Genomic DNA, 19,090 nt, shown 5'->3' with positions numbered 1-19,090 from the left:
GTCTGTGCTATGAAGCTCCAGGCTAAATGCCTCCAGTGCTCCCCTGGGGCAGTGATACTCCATGTGCTGCCCAAATGGCCCATAAATTATTTGGTCACCTATTTTGAATATTTACAGCTTCAGCAAATGAGACCCTGTATAAACCTGATGACATTGAGGTATTTCAAATAACCTGATAGTTTCTTTCTTCGATTGTCTCAACATTTTGAATTCAAATTGTCTTAAGTATAATTTAAAAGTTGTCTTAGTGTGGGAACATGAGAAACAACATCCTTGCAGAAATTTGTCAGTAAAATTCTCACTAAAAGACTAATCAGAGCACAATTTGAGAAATTAAAACTAGGTTTTGGGGGAGGGTGCTTTTCTTGTTTTAATCAGTGCAAGTTATGTGCTAGGACTTGCAAGTCTGAAAACAAATTAAGCAAATCACAGGAGCAAGAAAGCGTAATGTAAAATTGGTGTCAGTACAAAATACATGTTATTCATGTAAATCTCTAGGACTCCTTTCAGTGCTCAGTCAAAAAAAAGAAAGTTGTAATGACAATATAATAATCAACTAAGGTATCAGCCTCATAATACACCAGATACATGCCTTTTTTGTTTCAAATGGTATTTAGTACTGGTCAGAATAACATAGATAGAACTCAACATAATAACTAGATCTCTTCTGTTTAGTGTCCTGGACTGTTATGTTTAGCAGAATAATTTCACCACAAATGGTATTTTAACTCTGGCTGATTCACATTTTAATTGAAGTCCAAATTTTCTAACTAAGCTATTGTTATAGAAAGTTCACTGGAGTGCATTTCCATTATGTGAATTGCAGCATTCTGGGGGTGCCTAGCTCAATGGAGAATGATAAAATTAATATCAAATCTCTTGTTTTAATACCTTGAAGATGGAGAAGGAGTCACAAATAAAGCAAATTTCATAACCAGCCTAAATAATATAATCATTTCAGGGGAAAAGGAGAGGGGGTTAGATTCCTCAAGACTGATTTGTTGGCCTTTTATGTAGAACTAGATAAAGAAGATCTGTTACAGAAGTAGTGCAAGCTGATGTAACTGGCCTTTGTAACAGAGGCTACAATGGATTTAAGATCTCTGAGCTTTCAACTGTATCATGGAATTTTTGCGAGGTGTCCAGTTATTTACCCAAATTCATCCTAAAGACTTCATCTATTGGTGAATATTGTATTGAGATCAGGATTTTTTCTGGTGTGTCCAAGTCCATTTATGACTAAGTTTTGATTGTTTGTAGTTAATAGAAAACTTGGTCGATACAGTTGTCTCCTTAATAGCCCAGATGCTTTATTTGAGAATTCAGGTAATATATAATTTACAAGTATCCTAGGTATGGAGAGAGACAGGCTGTTCTTTGTTTTTAATGCCTTGGCTTCGTGTCTGCCCTTTTCTGTATTTTCTGCTCACTCTTTATACTTTTAATGGGTATAAAGTTGTAGATCTCAGACCCAAATTTCCTCGGGTAGATGGTGTTGCCTGCTCAACCTCACACCATTTCTACAGATCTCGTCTTCAAGAGAGAAGAGGAAACACCATTTGATACTGCCTTGAACTCAGACTTTGACCTAGAGCTCAGGAGAAGCAAGGACTCTTACCTGCCTAAGTAAAAAGCTGATATCATCAGAGCGCGAAAAAGATTTGCACTTGTTACCTTCTATTCTTTCCCTCTTTTCTTCTATCTGTGTTTAAGTTGGTATCATGAATTTGGAAGAGAAATTTCTATAATCTCCATTTTTCTCGTGGGGAGAATGCAGGGGGAGCTTTCAAGAATTTAGATTGTGTTATTGCAAGGGATTATAGCATAGAGTGGCAGAAACATGATGCTGGTATAGAGGTACAGACAATGTTGCCATATCTCTACAGGTTGAACAAGTTCTGCAAACACTTCACTGATGCAGTAAATACTTGACAAAGAAAATCATGATGGCTTTATTACAACCTGTCACATGTAATGTGTCAGTTGTATAATGCTGGTGTATGGTCTTGTTTAGGCTGTGTACTCACTTTCTGGTGGAAATCAATTCTAAACCTGCTAACAGTTAACCAATTAATTCCTCCTTCTGAAACACTTGAAGATCTTCTGATCTCTTATGCTGCGTGGTGTGTTGGAGACACTCTGGAACTGGCCTGTGTGACACTATCAGTGTGGTTACTTACTCAGGCGTAAAGGAACCTTTGGGGCAAGAAAGTCCCAAGTTTTGGACGAAGCTTGTTACAGCACTGAAATCCAAACAGTGACTTAAAACGCAATTACATCTTAGGTCAAGCGTCTATTATTCTCGTACGTGGCTTCTAGTTATGTACTTTCAGTCTTGCATGTAAATTGCATACATGTCCATCTGTGTAGTAGTTACAGATAACTGTGGAGTGTCTTGTGTTTCCCATGTGCCCAGATTGGCTTTTATGGTAAATTTGCTCTTTTGCAAGTTAATATAACTACAGAGTTTTAAACATTCTCGTTTCATTATTACCATTAGCCTAGTGAAGTATTACATCAGATCATACTTTTTGCGAATGAGAACTTTCACTTCCAGTGGCACTTACCTCCCCTTCCTAGCCAAAGCAATTACATTGAGTTATACTTCATATGTATAGCCACTCAATTACTTCCAGAAGGCAGCTGCAAAAGTCATTGTCTTAGGCCAGAGTAATCTCTATAATGCAGCTCTACTGTATATATTAGTTCTTGCTCTTTTTTGTAGCAATACTGGCTCTATCAGCCTCTTTACTTTGGTTTCTCTGCCTGAAGCTTCTCAAAGTTGTAAAGCTTAGAGAAGAAGTGCTCACTAATTGGGTATATTGTAAATGGAGAAAAATCTCATTAAAATCAAGGAGTTATTTGTGGATGTTGAAAAAGAAAATAAACCTTTGTAGCTGGAGTTCACTGCATCATTATTTTAATTTATATGTGGCTTGGACCCACATACAAAGGGCAGTCTGGGTCACTCCTACAGGAACTTAATGGTAGCTGTTACTGTTTAATCAAGAAAGGAGAAGATGCACTAACAATGGAGATACATACACATATATATGTATTTTGCTGTGATGGAGAGCTGGTTACAACATCAAGAATTCCCCAAGGGTCTTGGCATAGTTTTTTTTGTTTGTTTTTTTTTTTTTAAATACATGAGGAAAGTTGGTCAGTTTGAGATAATTTTTTATTACTGAAGTATCGCAGGCATCCAGACTGAGTTTAACAAAACTTATTAACATGTGTATGTTGGAGCACAAAGAGGGTGAAGTTGGGAATAATTCCAGACCAAGTATCTTTCAATAGCTTTGTTCAACTATTCTGTGATGTTATAGTTTGAGTGTAAATACTTTCACATCCAAAGGAAGAAATCAAATATGAATAAAGTTTGAATAAGACTTCAGATAGGTTTTAAAAAAAGATAAATCAGAGAATGGGAGAGGAAATAATAGGAGAATAACTATGAATCAACTGTAAATCTTTGTATTATAATGCTCTTGGATTTCTTTACCTTTCTCTGGAGGTCTCTTGGATTCCCATTCCCTTTTTTCTCATGCAAAAATGCATGTTTGAATTATACTTAATAGGTGAGTGAACCCACATTCCAACGATGTTCCTGTGGTGGCTCCTGAGAGAAGTTAAGTGTGAATATCAGCTTTATCACAAAGAACTTGCAGGAGAACAGTAATTTTTCCAAAACAAAATTGTATTAGTTTGAGCTATGGAAGGTGGCTGCTTTTGACACCATGAGGATTCAGTAAGGAATCATTTTTCGAGAGGTAAGAGTGCATTTCACGCATGCTTTCAGGGTTTCTTGAGATACTGTTTTAAAAATTAAATTCCCAACAGTGCGATATGATTCTATATTTCCCCTCTGTACTCCATTTTACAGGGTGTGCCCAGCAACTTGCAACAAGCACAGAGGTGATTTCATTAGCAGGTCGTTTCATGGCTGGGAGACACAGAAGTGGTTTCAGGATGTGATCTTCATGAATGGTAAATAATGTCCTGGGTTCTGTTCTAAGGAAACTCATTTTTCGATAAATGAGACAGAGCAGTGCATGAGATTTTAACTGAAGGTTGCTCTAGTTATTTTTCCTTAATTTTGTTGGGTTTTTGTGGGGTTTTTGGTTGTTTTCTCTTTGTTTGTTTGTTTGTTTTTTCCCAATGGGAATGCAATTGATTTGGTAGAAAATGTTGCACTAATAGCTAGGTATATTTCATGGGAAAATAAATACCAAAATAAAATTAGGGATTAACTAGCTCTTCTTAGTATTGAAACTAGTTCACATAATATTCTAAAGAGTTGTTCTGCCACTGGAATAGAGACCCTAATTAACTAAACCATGCCAATTAGACATATATAAAAGGAAGAAACCTCCACCGACTTAAACCTGTAAATGAAGTTTTCCATAATTAATAAATAATGATATATATTTATTATAAAATTGATTCTGTTATCCTTGCATGAAGAAATACCTTGGTCTGCAGCATACCAAGAAAGAAGTAAAGAAATTACTGCTCTGAGGGTTTGCGGACAAGACTCTTCTCTCCATGCAATTAGAACTTCTCTAGAAAGGTTCTACTTGTTTTACCGCTCTATAGATAATTTACTGGTTTCTTGAAAAACTGACATTCCTTATAGCCTACTAAGACCCTAGGATGGCCTGGCCTTGGTTTCTCTTTGTCGACTAGTGCTAAAGTGTGATTCTAAGTTCTTTAGGCTTGATTTGAAGAGCATTAAAGTCAGTGAGGTCCTGGATCAGGACTTTATTAAAAACAGTCACTAGAGCATCCATCAATAAATGGTTCAAATGCTACTGTTTAGGATAGTGATACCGCATTGTTACTTATTGCTTATATTACCATATATTTCTTTTCAGAAGAGCAATAAGAAATACTTCTCAGTGAAGTTACATATCATTGAAAACTCCTGTAATGTTGTGTTCTGTTCTTTCTCTTTCCACCACCTACCTTTGGTCTAAAAGATGGAAATATATTCATCCAGTATATCTATGCACAGCTCCAGAGATTTTAAGAGTATCTTGTCTAACAAAAGTTTACGAAAGAGAAAACTCCTTTTGTTTGCTTTGTTTAAGGCCAGAAGAAAGTATGTAGCCTGACCTTCTGTAAATGTCAAACCTTAAGAGCTCCTGAATTGTTCTTTGCTTCTAATAGAAAACATGCAGTCATTCCTGTTACTGTTAGAATTGTTATGACTTCTGATGGGTTGTTCCAATAATTCATTGACTTAGTTATATACATTTCAAGGCTAATTTGCCATGCTCAGCCTCCATCTAGTTTTTCTACTGGATGACAAAATTATGTTGTTAATATTTTGTTCTCAAAATTCATGTAACATTCTATACAGATGCCATTGTAGAGGTAGTAGAGGTTTGTGAATAAAATGGTAAACATTCGCATACCACAACCTTTTCAGAACCTTGAAGGTGGATACACATAATTCATGCACATTAAGCAATCACATTATTTTGACAAATACAATTTGTGATCCTATAGGCCAGAACACAAAGCTAGTAGATAGTTAAATGTAGTTAATCCTTCAAATAACTTTTGACAAGTAGATTAAAAAATTTACAGTCTGATTCTGTATTATGTCTTTTCCTTTATTCATTGATGTAAACATCACAACACCTGTAGCCTAAGGAGTACCCACTGACCATACAGCGTGCACAAAGCGTATGCTGTACCACTTGGGCGATCGACTGCATTTCCAAACTAGCAGAGGTGGTGGATTGCTGACTCTCGATTATATGCTGAGCAGTTTGTAACTCTGAAAATAAGACATTCTTCTGAAAGATGGAGTAAGAGAAAGAACAGTTTTGAAAATGTACAGGGATGAATTGTTCTTTCTGAGGGCAGTCACGAAATACTTAGTAATATTCAACCAGTCAGACTGCACCACTGATTTAACCATCCATAAGCTGTAATTAAGCAACACAAGCTGACGGGTGGTGCATTTCTATAAGCTTTTTGCGCATCTCAGATGCCTTTGAGATAATTAGGCTTTCAGACTCCTCTCTCCTTTTACTCTGGGCCCATAGATTCAGAATCGATTTGACTTTCAGCAGTTCCTTACCTCTGCCAGGTGCAATTATATTTTCATTCTTTGCAAACAAAAGAAAATCCCAAAGTATTTAATGTTTCTTTTTTTGCTTTCAGAATCAAACTGGTATATGTGGCAACAAAAGAAACAGTCTTGAAAGCCACTGCATGAATCTGACATTCAAGGAAAGGAACCTTAAATATGGCTGGTGTTACACATTTCCCACTCCTTCAATATAAAGATGTGTTTCCAAGGAGGAGGAATATTGCTGACATACAATCCCACTCATACATTTATTTATTTTTTTTTCATATAGAGCCCTTCATTGAGAGCATCGTATAATGCTTTATAGCAGGTGTGAATTACAAGCTGTGGATAGTAGCTTGACTACTGCATTAAAGGAACTCTGAAGTTGAAAGCTGGAGTTTAGGGAGGGCATAAAAAAGGGGAAGGGGCCAGCAGTGTAGCAGCTCAGGCATGGGTAAATGCTTTCCTGGTAGGGTCAAGCTGGGATCTGTGCTGGCAATATTCCACTTGTGATGGAAGATCTGGGAGAGAAACAAGAATCTGGAGTCATAGCAGTCCCCTGCTTTTTTGCCACCTAAGTCATGAGTGAGGAGAGTGTGGAGGGAACGGGTGGATCCAGAAGCACGAGTGGAGGAAAGTGCTGTAACCCCAAGGAAGGTTTCTAAGCACTTTGAAGCTGTGGCTCTCTGGGACCTAAGCATAACATAGCAGAAATGATGGGAAAGTCAACGGTGATGGGGAACTGTCTTTGCAAACACTAGAAAATTAGAATGGAACAAGGGTAGATTTCTGAAAAAGCTAACCAAACAACAAAAAAACATACCCCTGGGGCTTTTAAAAGACTTCAAAGTCTCTTGCAGGTTACTTCTCAGTTATGGAGAAAGCAGTCAAATTTGAGAATGTTTCATTAAGTTTGCCTCTTCACCAGATAAAGAACACATTGCTGCCCATACTGATTTTAAGACTACTCTGATCAGAGACTGAAAATCATCATAGAACAGTTTGTCTTCCCAAAATCTTACAAGGGACCAAGACTTATTTTCACTTCTTAAAACTACTGTGGCTTGTATGCCAGACCAAATATGCATCTGTTTTAAGCAGGATTGTGTTGAAGTCTTGTATTGAAGTTAACCAATTTCCAGCTTCTAGAGACAAAAACTAATCATACTGAAACTCCAAAATGAGGATCCGGAATAACAAGTTATAGGTGAACTTGTTGCTTTTATAGGGTGCTGGGTATGGTGTTATTACTGTCCCAGATCTGTGGCTTTTTCAATACCAAGAGGAGTAAATGTCTTATATTTTTGTCTGCCTTTTTTTCTTACATAATTATTCTGCTTTAAACACTGCAAATTAATGAGATTAATAGAAAAAACCAGTCAACTAGTAATGCTTTGCTTTTCTAGTTAAATGAATTTTCATAAAGCACAAACTTTAAAGGTAAATAGTATAATTTCTTAAGAAAGTTTGAACAGCTAACAAGTGCCAGAGAGCAGTTAAACGATTATTTGGAGTTATATTTATCAGAAGGAAAGAAGTTTCCTATTTAATATCTTGACAGGGATAGTAAGCAGACCAGAGGTCTGAACACAGAATCAACAAATGCAGGCCTCATTGATGTCTGCAACATAAATGCTAGAAGGGACAATCTGTTTTAGTTATGCTTTTGAGCACACTTTACATCTAATTTTAGTGCACAATAAAAATGAATGCTCTGTTTTCCAAATGCATCTGCTGAGCTTGAGTTTCCATACCAGATGGCTTTATATTATGTTAAAACTCAACATACAGTATGCTAGCGTTCACTGGATCTGCTGAAAGTGACCTTGCATTTTTTTTCTGTGTGAGCACAAAATATGACATTTATTAATTTTGACATGCAGAAATGTTGGTATTTCTAGCTTGTTGTCATATTCTGTTTTACCTGGTTTTAAGGGTTAGTTGGTTTTTTTATGGTCAGAAGTGTGTGGTGTTTCTGCTTTAAAGATTGATTCAGATACAAGCCATAACAAAATTGCATATAAATCTTGTACTATATATACAATGTATATGTTACTAAATACTGTGCACAAATTACGCCTAGGCCTCCAGTTAAGTCTCTGGATTTTGTATTTTTGAACTTACATCTGGCTGATGTCCGCGCTTTATCTTTCATTCATTCCTGAGCTTCCTCTGCCCTTGCGCTATGTCGTTGCATCCACGCAAGCTCTGACCTAAAGGCGTTGCCATGCTGACATTAAACCAGTGCAGCAATGCTTTTGGATGGGAGTCAGCTGCTGTCCCTGGAGCTCTGGTGGCTTGACCTCAGTTTTTTCTGCAAAGACTCTGTGGACAGAGCAGTGTCTAAAATTAGACTAAAAAATTAGAGTGAAGCCTGGGCTCCACCTTACAGGTGAAACCTTGATGAAAAATGAAATGTCACCATGTCATTGACTTTTGTATGATTTGTGCTGTTTCCTACGCTGAAAACTCTGCAGTCCTGCAGAGCTGTAGCTGTGCAAAGCGTGTGCAAAATGCTCCCTTTTTGATTGTTTTTCTTGTATCTGCTTTAGAATGGCAAATGACTATCCAAGCTGCATGGCAGCTGTGAATGTCTAATTATATATTTCTTTTCATAGTCCTGTCCTCAGAAGCTTGGCCCTTCTTTAGAAGCAGGGTGAAGTTATAAGCATGATAACCTGCTAAGGGCAAGGGATGCTTCTGAGCCCATGCGAATGTGGAGCTGGTTGTCTTTGCATTCCTTTGTGGCTGCCAGGTGCTGATAACAATTCATTTTACCTGACCTTTAGGTGGTAAGTATGCGGTGCAAGAATGAAGTGCTGCTCTGGTTCGTTTCACTTTGATTCTTCTATTACTTGGACCATATTTCCCAGCTACAGGTCATGCAGACTACCTATTTCTCGGTGATTTTGTTAATTTGAACTTAATTGGCCTGCCTGTTTATTAATCTGAAATTTTATATGGTTTCCATCCTGTTTCCGTTTCAGTTATCAACAATCATTGATAACATTAACCCTCACAGAGTTTCTGAAAACTGGAAAAAAATGTATAATACTTTATTCTGATGCTTGAAAGATTAAAAAAACCTCACTTGCCACCAAGCGCACAGGAATCTGTTGGGGATGGATTACCTATTCTAGGATATTTTCCTAACTACTGAATCATCTGTTTTCCTTCTAGCAGCAGACTATTATTTTATATGTGAATATAATGTATATAAACTGCGTACAATTTAATGTTATTTAAGTATTTGGTGTGACCCAAAACTTGTTCTCTCATTATTTTTCATGTGTTTTCCACTGTTAAGTCAATGTTTACTTACAATTGAAACACTGTGATAATGTTTGAGCTACTGAAATTATTCTCTTAGCTTAAAACCAGGTATATTTTAGAAAGTGAAGTAATATCCAAAAAATTGGGGAACAGCTATATGCAGTGACTCGTTACATGTTGTTCTGTTTCTCTGCACGCCAGATTTCATTAAAAATTTGGACCTGAATGCTTTATGTCCTCAATGTCCTTTTGAAAGTCCCTATGACAACGTTTGCTTCTGACTTTCCTTGGTGGACTTAGTCACTGAATTAGCGGGTCTCTAGCAGGCTATCTCTGTGAGCGTCTCCTATCTTCCTGACATTAAGCACAAGTAAAACAGAGGCAATAGTGATTGAGACTGGCAGTTTTTTGGCTGGTTTTTGGTCATGTTTCACTGAAGTCAATGTCATTTGAGAGCTTCTAACACCTTTTAGCCAGGAACTTTTGTGTTACTTTTGGCAGCAACTTGTCTTTTTCATTTTACTCTTGTACCTTATCCAGGTCGTGTCACCGTTACTTATTTAGTAACTTAAAATACACACAGAGACACGCACAATATTCTGACTGCTAACGTTGCCTGCCATGCCTTAATCTAAGGGTTCATAGGCTTAGTCATGGTGATGCACAAAGAGGAGGACATTTCCTTGTTTTGATGTCTTAAACTGCTTAAAAAATACCGAAAGATGCGTGAAGCAGTTTTCTTTGTAAGCAATCCTCACATTCCTACAGGCCATTTGTGAAATGACAGATGGAATAGGAAGAATCCCAATGGCAGGTACTATAAAAATTCTTGTTCATTGAGTGAGAAATGTTGAGCACCCCTATAATAAGTCAGTATATGGTAATTTTGTATTTGGGCCAATTCAGAAGTTTGTTGGACGCATTTTCTCTCCTTTCCATTGCGTGTGTACATTTTATCCAAAAAAATCTTGTCTACACAGCATTCTCACAGAACAGCAAAGTGGAATGATGCTGCATAACAAGCACAGAGCTTTTTAGACTTCAAAAACAAACAAAGAAACTGCAATTTGTTAAATGACAGCAGTGACCGTGTTCAATTTTAGGCTGGACTTGTTCATTTTTAAGAAAACTATTGAGTGCAAGTACATTTTTGTAACAATTATGGCAAAAAGAAAGACAAGGTAACAGGAAAAATGGTTTAACTGGGTCGCAGCTTTATTCGCTAATACATAAGAAAACTATCTAACAGTAACTCAGCCCTAATCCATACCCTGGCAGAGCGCTACAAAAAGTGTTTTGTCTTCTCTTAACACTGTTGATAGAAGCTCACTGAGGATGAGAGGGACAAGCAAGAGGCAGGTCCTCTCTTTAGGGGGTTTTGGGAACCCCAGGCCCTTTCATTCACCTTCTTCAAAGGCTGCTTTCTGTTAAGCTCATCCCAGTGTACCTTGCCAGAGAAATGTGTGTGTGTAAACATTTATACGCTCAGGAAGCTAGGGGTATTTCTGAGACTCAAATTCACAGCTATTTGTGTAACTGGTAAAAATGGTTAAAGTTGTAAAATTTGGGAATTCAAAGGTTATTAATTTTTTTTCAATGGTATTTTCAGTTTTGGAAATGGAAAACTCTTGCAGTATTCTAACTCCTGTTTACCTAGCTATCCCATCTTAAATGAATCGTTTCCTCGATTCACTGGTGTGTTGGAGTTCCATCTACTGATGTCACTCCACCTGTTCCATCTGTGGTGAAATTAAATGTGATAGTTCAATGTTTTCTACGGCTACATTTTATTTGGTTATTTTAGGTCAGTTCCTCTAGAGCAATGTAGCATGTGACAGGGAATTCTCCTTTTTGTTACTTTGCAGCACCTGGCTGCTATTCTGGCTTTGATCTCAGATACGGAAATATTTTTTCAGTGACAGCGTCCGTGGTCTTTTGGGGGACTGGAGCGGGCAAAGTCACCAACAGAGCCGTTACAATTTTGCAGCTCACTGGAAATGGCTGTCTAGGGCTGTGCTCGGCCCTGCGTGGCCAAGTGGTCATTCTGGGATCTCTGAAAGACCCCTGGCTGGCAAGGCAAATTTTTCCTGAGGTGTAAGTAGGAACGAGTCAGCCTTTTATACTGATTTCAGTAGACAAAGAACCAAGAGAAAAAGGTATACAATATTGGTCTTAATTGACATTTGTTGTCACCTGCTACTTGCAGCCCTAAATGAGTTTTTTGTGGAGGCATTTGGCTCTGTATCTAAGACTCCTGTTAGATACCCTTTGGAGATCTTGTGCTGATTCAGGATCAGTTTAATTTATTTAATCAATTTTTTCTTGTATGACACAGAAAACAATTTTACTCTATACTTTTAAGATTAGACTTAGTGTTTTTGACTTCTTTGTGTGTTCTGATATTATTGAATTATTATCTGTTTTACCATACTTTGTCCAGTATTTATGGAAGATTGCATATCATTGAATACATAATAGTAATAATACGTAATGCGGATTCTGAAAATGTCCGTGCATGGTTGTGAAACATAAAAAGTCATCTTATTATTGATGTGTTACTATTAATATTGATGTCATAATACAGTGTTGCATCAATTGTAATAAATTGCTCAGATAAGGAAAGTAAACAGAAAATGTTCCCAGTAAAGTAATTCAAACCTTACATATAGAACAGCAGTAGCAAAGTCAAGCAAGGAGACTTTACAATGGCGTTTTACTGAATAACTAAAATTTTATTGACTTATGTTCCACATGATGGAGCATTAAGCAGTCCCCCACACCCTAATTCCTTTCTCAATGGCAGCAGGAATGACCTGCAATTCCCATCAAATTATGTTTCCTTGGTACTGTATCTTTCGAGCTTTATGTTGCTTTTTGACATTGCTGCTTTTTTTTCCTTCCTCAAACCCATCTCTAGAGTTAAGGATTTTCTTTAGAAAAGTTTAGAAGCGTGTTTTTAATGCATTTTGAGAGACAAAACTTTTCACAAGATTTGCCTGTCTTTCACTCTTCTTTGGAAATGCATAATGATAATAAAAGGAGTCCTACCTATCTGTAGAAATCTTTACCACAGACCAGACATTGGAAAGTCTTGATTCATTTCCCCAAACCACAATTGAGCTGAAAGATGACAATATGCTGGGTTGTTTGACTGCACCAGCACTTTGAAAAGAAAACTGCTGATGTGAGGGCTCAGAACTTGTCTTTTAAGGGAGTGTATTTCAGGTTCTTTTATAGTTCTTATACAACCCATACCACAGTAGCATAATACATATCCAGACTGGTACTGAAGTACACACAGGTCAATGCAGACAGAATCTTATGGTTTTAAGTTCAGGTTGCTCTCAGGCATGCTCTGGAAGTTGCAGGACAAGCAGGGGTAAAATGCTGCTGTCCCAAGCAAGTGCTCCGCTTGTTAGGCCCAAAATGGGTGGTGGTTTTCCTGCTACTGTCTTAATTTAAAGGGAGATATTTGATTATGCACCCAGTTGTATACTCTCAGACATCCTGCTCTGCTCATCCACGTGAAAATACAATATGAAAATCTGAAAAACTGGGATTTAGGCCTGTGAATCGCTCCTTCCGCCTAGGTGAGGTAAGGACATAATCTAAGGAGTTGTTTGGAGTTGGAAACTATCTCACTGTTGCTTTTTTTTTTTTTTTTCAGACAGATGCATTGAGAGGACTTTCCTCTGAAGGCAGTACTGATGGTCGCTGTTCTCACGCTGATCCTAGAAGTGAGGAGGTACAGTCCTGCCCTGAGTCATCCAGACTCATGGCCAGTTATAACTACACTGAGGAGCTGCATCTAGTTGGATTTACTTCTCCTTATATGTATGCTAAAGCAGTCATTTTAACATTTTCAGGATGAAACTTGATAAGTTTGGTCTAGCCAAGGTAAAAATTCTCGATCATGACGTTGGAAAGAAGTTTGCAAAAATAAGGAGAACATGTCTTTGCTTCTACCTGACACTGATTCTTTTCTCATCTATCAGATTTCTTACAGCATGTCTCAAAGCCTGGGACTGTAAGAATAAGTCATGGAGCCATGTTTCGCCTCCCAGATCCCCCAAGAAATGAGCTGCAAAGCAATGGTTATGAACTTCTGTACTCTGATGTCAACTTGAGGCCATGTAGAATAACAGTCTTCTGAGCTACCTCTTCCTTTGTGGAACTTGGCCTCTTCCTTGGGCTTCTGGATTTGTATCCATACTTTCATCTTCCAGTTAATTCCTCTGGTATGTTTGGTAATACAGAGCTTTATGTTCATTTTTGCATCCCTGACTGCTATAGAAATGACACCTGTCACTAGGACATAGACACTGAGGAAGCCAGATGTGCTTATGGGACTCAGATGCTAAATCAAAGGAGTCATAAATTATAATCCTGTTCAGATTATCAGTGTTCCCACTTTATTAGTCTAGATATTGCTCATGGGATGGTTGTGGCTAACTTTATTGCAGTGTTTAATCAAGCCTTGTATTGTGCGTGCTGTCCTTTTGCTAGGTCAAAACTTTCCCCCCCTAGTACTCTTAAATTTCTTTATTCTTATGTGGTCATTTTTCTCTCTTCTTACCCTGAAGTTCTGCACTTTCTGTACTCCTTTCTGTATGTTTCCTCACTCTTCAAAGGCTTTCTTGTTCTTTTTGTCTTCAGCGTCCATTTCTGAACTTGACATCTGACTTTTGAGGATACTGCTGGTGACTCTTGCAGGGGTTTTCTGATTAACACCCACTAACTATACTGCAGTTGCTGGAAGCACTGCTGGTCTAGCTACCTTGCTTTGGACTGTTATACCTCCCCTGGCAAAAATATCGAGGACACAACAGGGAACCTTTTCAAAGATTCACTTCTGTGGTGAAAACTGGTACATGAAATATGAACAGGCTTGAGATTTCCTTGCATGAATTGTTCCTTCCAAATTAGAGATTTCGTCCTTATTAGTTGTTTAAAAAGGGCAAAGATTATATTTTTTTCCCCCAGATTTTAACTATGAATGAAGTCTAGTTAAATTCCCATTTTCTTCCTGTTGCTGAAAAGAATGTTTCCAGCACTTATGAAATAGTTTAGAGGTTAGACAAAGTGGAAGTTATTGAGTAAACTTTACTGCCTCAGGATAGAAATGATAATATTTCCTCCTGAGTCATCTTATTTTTGAGTAGCCATTCTGTTCACTTAGACTGTGATATATTCAAGGACATTTTCAAGAAGCAGCATGTACTCTTGAAGACAAAATTTGCTTCAGATGTCCTTGTATTACAACATGCAACTGCAAATGGTCAAACTTCTCTTACAGTTGGTCCCCTGCAAGCACCTTGGCCTTAACACATCCTACCTAGTACCTGAGTGCTTGCCAAAGAGATTTTCCATACATACATACACAGAAATATTTGTAAATTGCAAGTGCACTGTGAAAACTAAATGCAGTTCCAGTGGAAGAGGCAACTTTTAATCATTTACTGGATGAATTCCACATTTTGAAGTGTTTGAAGCAGGGAATACCACAGCAGGCCTTTAATCTTTCTGATGTTGGTTGAGCTCTGTAATGTCATGATAAAAGACAGTATATGACAAGAGAAAATATAGCCCTAAAAAGATTTTCCTATTTCTCTTCCTTATTTGTAATTCATATTAATTTCCTTTTTGGACATTCTATTATCTGTTAATGATATTTTGCCTTGTAATCTTGCTAGTTTAATTTAAAGGAGTGATTTGGAAAACAAGGGCAAGATAGTCTGGTGAATAATTGCAGAAATATGTGATATGTGTTGAAAAAATCTGAGCTCCTTAGGCAAGACAGCCAATATTTTCAGCTGACCTCTAAAAAAAAAAAAAAAAGTTTGCAGGTGCATGTATTTGAATTTGAAAAGACAACATTTGCATATGCATATCACATAGCTGTATTTGCACAGTGTAGTTGGATGAGCAACTGATTACTCTATGTGCAGCAATAGTCATTTTTGTGTAGGTGGTGGCTGTTTCACCCCCCTTTTCTTTAATGTTAGTTTTGTGAAGCTGTGCCTGACCATGGTTACTTTCTGTGTCAAAGGTAAAAGAGATCAATTTTCACAGCTAAGCATTTGCAGACATAGGTGGACATTAGAAACTTCGACTCTGAAATCTCCAAAGTCGCATATTTTGTTTTTATTTAAATCCATAGATCTTCACATAGCTCTTCAACTTTAGACTTTTCATTAAACGTAAAATTGCAAAATCTATATTTTTATCATTCTTATGCAATATTGTTATTGAAATATGTAGACTTAAGATTACAAATGTTTAGAACAAATCTTGCAAGGGTTCAGCATTTAATGTGAAGTGCAAAATCTGATAGAACCAATGTAATAAGGCATATTTTAAAAGTTAATAAGCTATGCTTTGTCTAATGCTGCCTGCCTACTCCTGTTGCCTCTTTTCCATCTCTGCCTATTGATTTTCTATCTCTGCCTATCTATAGAGCATAATTTGGAACCAGAGGCTGACTTCTTTTGGTCTTCTTAGAAGTTTAGCTTGGATTTTTTTATGGTTGTGTCCCAAAGAGGAGATAGATATATAAATCCCAACTGTCTCCTTGGTGCTTAAACTGAAGATAATGACACCCCTCTCCCTGACCTGTGACAAATTACCTATCTATCTTGTTCATGCCTGAAATTCTTACGTGCTTCAGACTTTGCCCATGGAGTCCCCCAAGGGTTGAAAGTTTGGTTTCTGGGCATGCCAAGCTCCTTGCTCTTGATACTGTAGAAAAAATAGAAGCTAAGATCAGGCAGTTGTACCAGGGTTCACAGACTGGATATGCACATATCCACAAACATACCTTGATCTGATAGGATTTCCCAGACAAGACTACAACAGATTTCAGAAAAAAAAAAAAAAAATCTAGGTAGGGTTGCAATGGCTTCCTTATGAAGAGCTTGGCAGCCAGAATAGTCAGCCGGCAGCACGCAGGAGACAGAAGCTCATTTCTTACCTTCTTGCAGGCATTCAAATCTCCCTTTTCATCAGGAGACTGTGCAGCTCACAGGTGTGTAATAGCTTTGCTCAGCTCCTCTATCTGATAAGATTAACTCTCTCCAGAAAGCAGAGGCCCCTCTTGGAGGGAGAGATGTTAGGTGAGAGAGAGACCAAGTAAGCTATTAATCTCGTCTGTTTTTTGTGCCAGAGAGAAATACAGCAAAAATAAGCCTGAATTACTAGCCTAATATTAGAGCAATCACTGGGGATGATTAGGTTCTGGAGCTTTCACTAGTGACTGTGCCAGTCATTAGGTGAAGTCGTTAAATAGTCATGGGAGCTTTTGTCTCCCCCTCTTTCGTACAGACTTTATCCGTCAGGAAAGAAATTTTTTTTCTCCCTTTGGAGACGAGAGCGATCAGGCAAATGATCCACAAAAGAAGCAATTACTAGCTAGCTGAACATCATGGTTCAGGTGTAGCAGAAAGAAACTGGGTACGCTTCTGTCTGAACCGCGACTGCTGGAGGAGGCAGTCAAAATGAAAATCTGAGGCTTGTTAGTTGTTGATGTAGTTATGAGAGGTGATAGGGAGTTTGTGTGTGTGAATGCTTATGAAAAACTTGGATCAATGGGAGCCAGAGTATATCCTGTGCTGAGCCCGGTTTTTACAACGCTTGTGAATCAAACCAAACAGATTTATATGATGCAAATAGAAATGTCCCAAGTTCAGCTTTCTGAATATATCTTTGGTCAGCCTGGCAGGAGAAGTGAATTCTAGCTGCGGCAAATTGGACCTACAGATACTTGGAAAACTGAGTGCTGAGATGTAGGAACTATGTGATGTTAAAGGAATAAATTTCAGCGCTCAAATGGAAAGAAGGGACTCATCAAAGAAAGACCCTCTTGATTGATTCTCTTCTCACATGCATCACTTCTAGATTACATTTTGTTCTCCAGGAAGCGCAATATGGCTTGTTACCATCACTATGTCAACAGAGACATGTTCCAGCTACAGACTGGGATAATGAATAGTACTAATTTATATTAATTTTCTTGTGTTTATTTGGTATTCTGTACCACCATATAATTTTTTGAAGTTTAATTGTGATTAATTTTAACCTTAATGATTTTTGCAAGCTGCAGAACTATTGTGACACTGCAAGCACTGTGGTGATTTCCAAACAAAGAACAGAAGAGGTATTATCTCTTGCTTTTAGTGTGAATACAGGTTTTGTTGTACAGAACTTTTCTTTCTGTCTTTCCAGCTTCTGATATATGTTCATTTCCATCAGGTCCCCAAACAGCACATCCGGGGATTGGTTTCTGCACTGTGCAGTCACTAAGTCTCAGTGCGGCCATCCCTATGAGGTATTAAAGCAGAAGTGATGGTTCTTAAGGATTTTCTGTGTAATGGAGAAGACAATGTATATTATTAGAAATGCAACTTTTTTCCCTCGCACACACTCATCTGCATTGGGAGGTAAATATTACAAGAGATCCTGACAGAACTGGAATGTCATGCAAAGCATTTTGATATCTCACTTAACCAAATAGCCTAGAATTGCTGTGCAAGGGCTAAGCCAACTTCATCAAAAGCAAGAATGACTGACCCTTTTTATGTAGATTGTTGACCTAATCATGAAACACAGTTCTTGGATTAATGATTGTGATCATGACTATATGTGTCTGAAAATAAGAATTCATTAAATATTTGTGTATTGAGCTCACAGGCAATGGACTTTTGTTTATTGCCAGCTAATTAACTACAACCCAATACACCAGCTAATGGTATCTTTTCTCCTGTGTGGTAGTATTAACCTTTCTTTGCTCTTGCTTTTATTCATCCTTTTAGCCAGTCAATAACATTGTCTGGAGAAACCAATACTGATACAGAGGAGAAGCATTCATTGTAATCAGAAGTGGAGAGGACAGAGGGAAGGGAGACAGCCTGAAAGACTATTTTGCCTGGCTTTACTGCAAGTCAAAGCTGAAGGAGGTCTTCTAGAGTGGCTCCACTCACACCTGTTCTGATGGTTTTTCCCTGTTGCACCCCAATGTGACATCTGCCTGAAAGTCTGTGTTTCTGGTTCCATTTAGGTCTTTTCTGCATCTCATTTCCATCATTTTATGAAGGAGAGAAATTTTGCGAAATACCTGTTGCTGGAAGTGTTTAAGAGCAGGTAAAGATGCATTTCTATCAGGAAGGATGTAAGTACAGTGGAAGATGCAGGAATGATGGGTTTAGATAAGCTCCTGATTTCATGATTTGGTCATTCAACCTCATTTGATGCATACTGACTCCTGTATCACTCAGATACGCTTCAATCATTTCCTAAGCAAAGGCTCTGAAGAGAGCACTTTTTATCAGGGATTAAGTTAGACTTTAGCTTAGGGTGCTTGATGAGTTCTAAGGCTTACTTTTTTTTTTTTTTTTTTTTCCCAAATGTGGAAAGGAAGAAAAGAGAAAGGAGAGGCCGTTAGTTTCATGTGTAGCTTCTGTCTTAGTGAATTATTGTATATTGGTCATTTTATTTCTATAATTTTAATTCAGTTTGTAACAATGCATAATTATGATATAATGAAGTGCAAAATATAAAGTGTTAATGCAAAAAAAAATTCCAAGTCTTTGTGAGTATATGCACTCCTCGTGTAAGTTGTTAGTAAGTTGTGTATGTTAGTAATTTGAATTAAAAAAACAGAAAGCATTTAATTTGCAGGGTTACCTGCAGCATATTTTTTTTGTTAGTACTTTTCTTTATACAAGAGGAAGATGT

General features: G+C 37.6%; 1 long non-coding RNA gene across 1 annotated transcript; it reads left to right on the top strand.

Moving 5' to 3' along the window:
• The first annotated feature begins 3,666 nt into the window (after positions 1-3,666).
• Positions 3,667-13,317, top strand: LOC115347282. Its single transcript, XR_003925431.1, has 3 exons — positions 3,667-3,773; positions 3,887-3,990; positions 13,029-13,317. It is a non-coding gene; the product is annotated as an uncharacterized LOC115347282 (long non-coding RNA).
• The last annotated feature ends 5,773 nt before the right edge of the window (positions 13,318-19,090 follow it).

The sequence above is a fragment of the Aquila chrysaetos genome, chromosome 10 (genome assembly GCF_900496995.4).
Source record: "Aquila chrysaetos chrysaetos chromosome 10, bAquChr1.4, whole genome shotgun sequence".
Taxonomy (NCBI): domain Eukaryota; kingdom Metazoa; phylum Chordata; class Aves; order Accipitriformes; family Accipitridae; genus Aquila; species Aquila chrysaetos.
The sequence above is the reverse complement of the archived record's forward strand: the minus strand, read 5'-3'. Positions and strand labels throughout refer to the sequence as shown.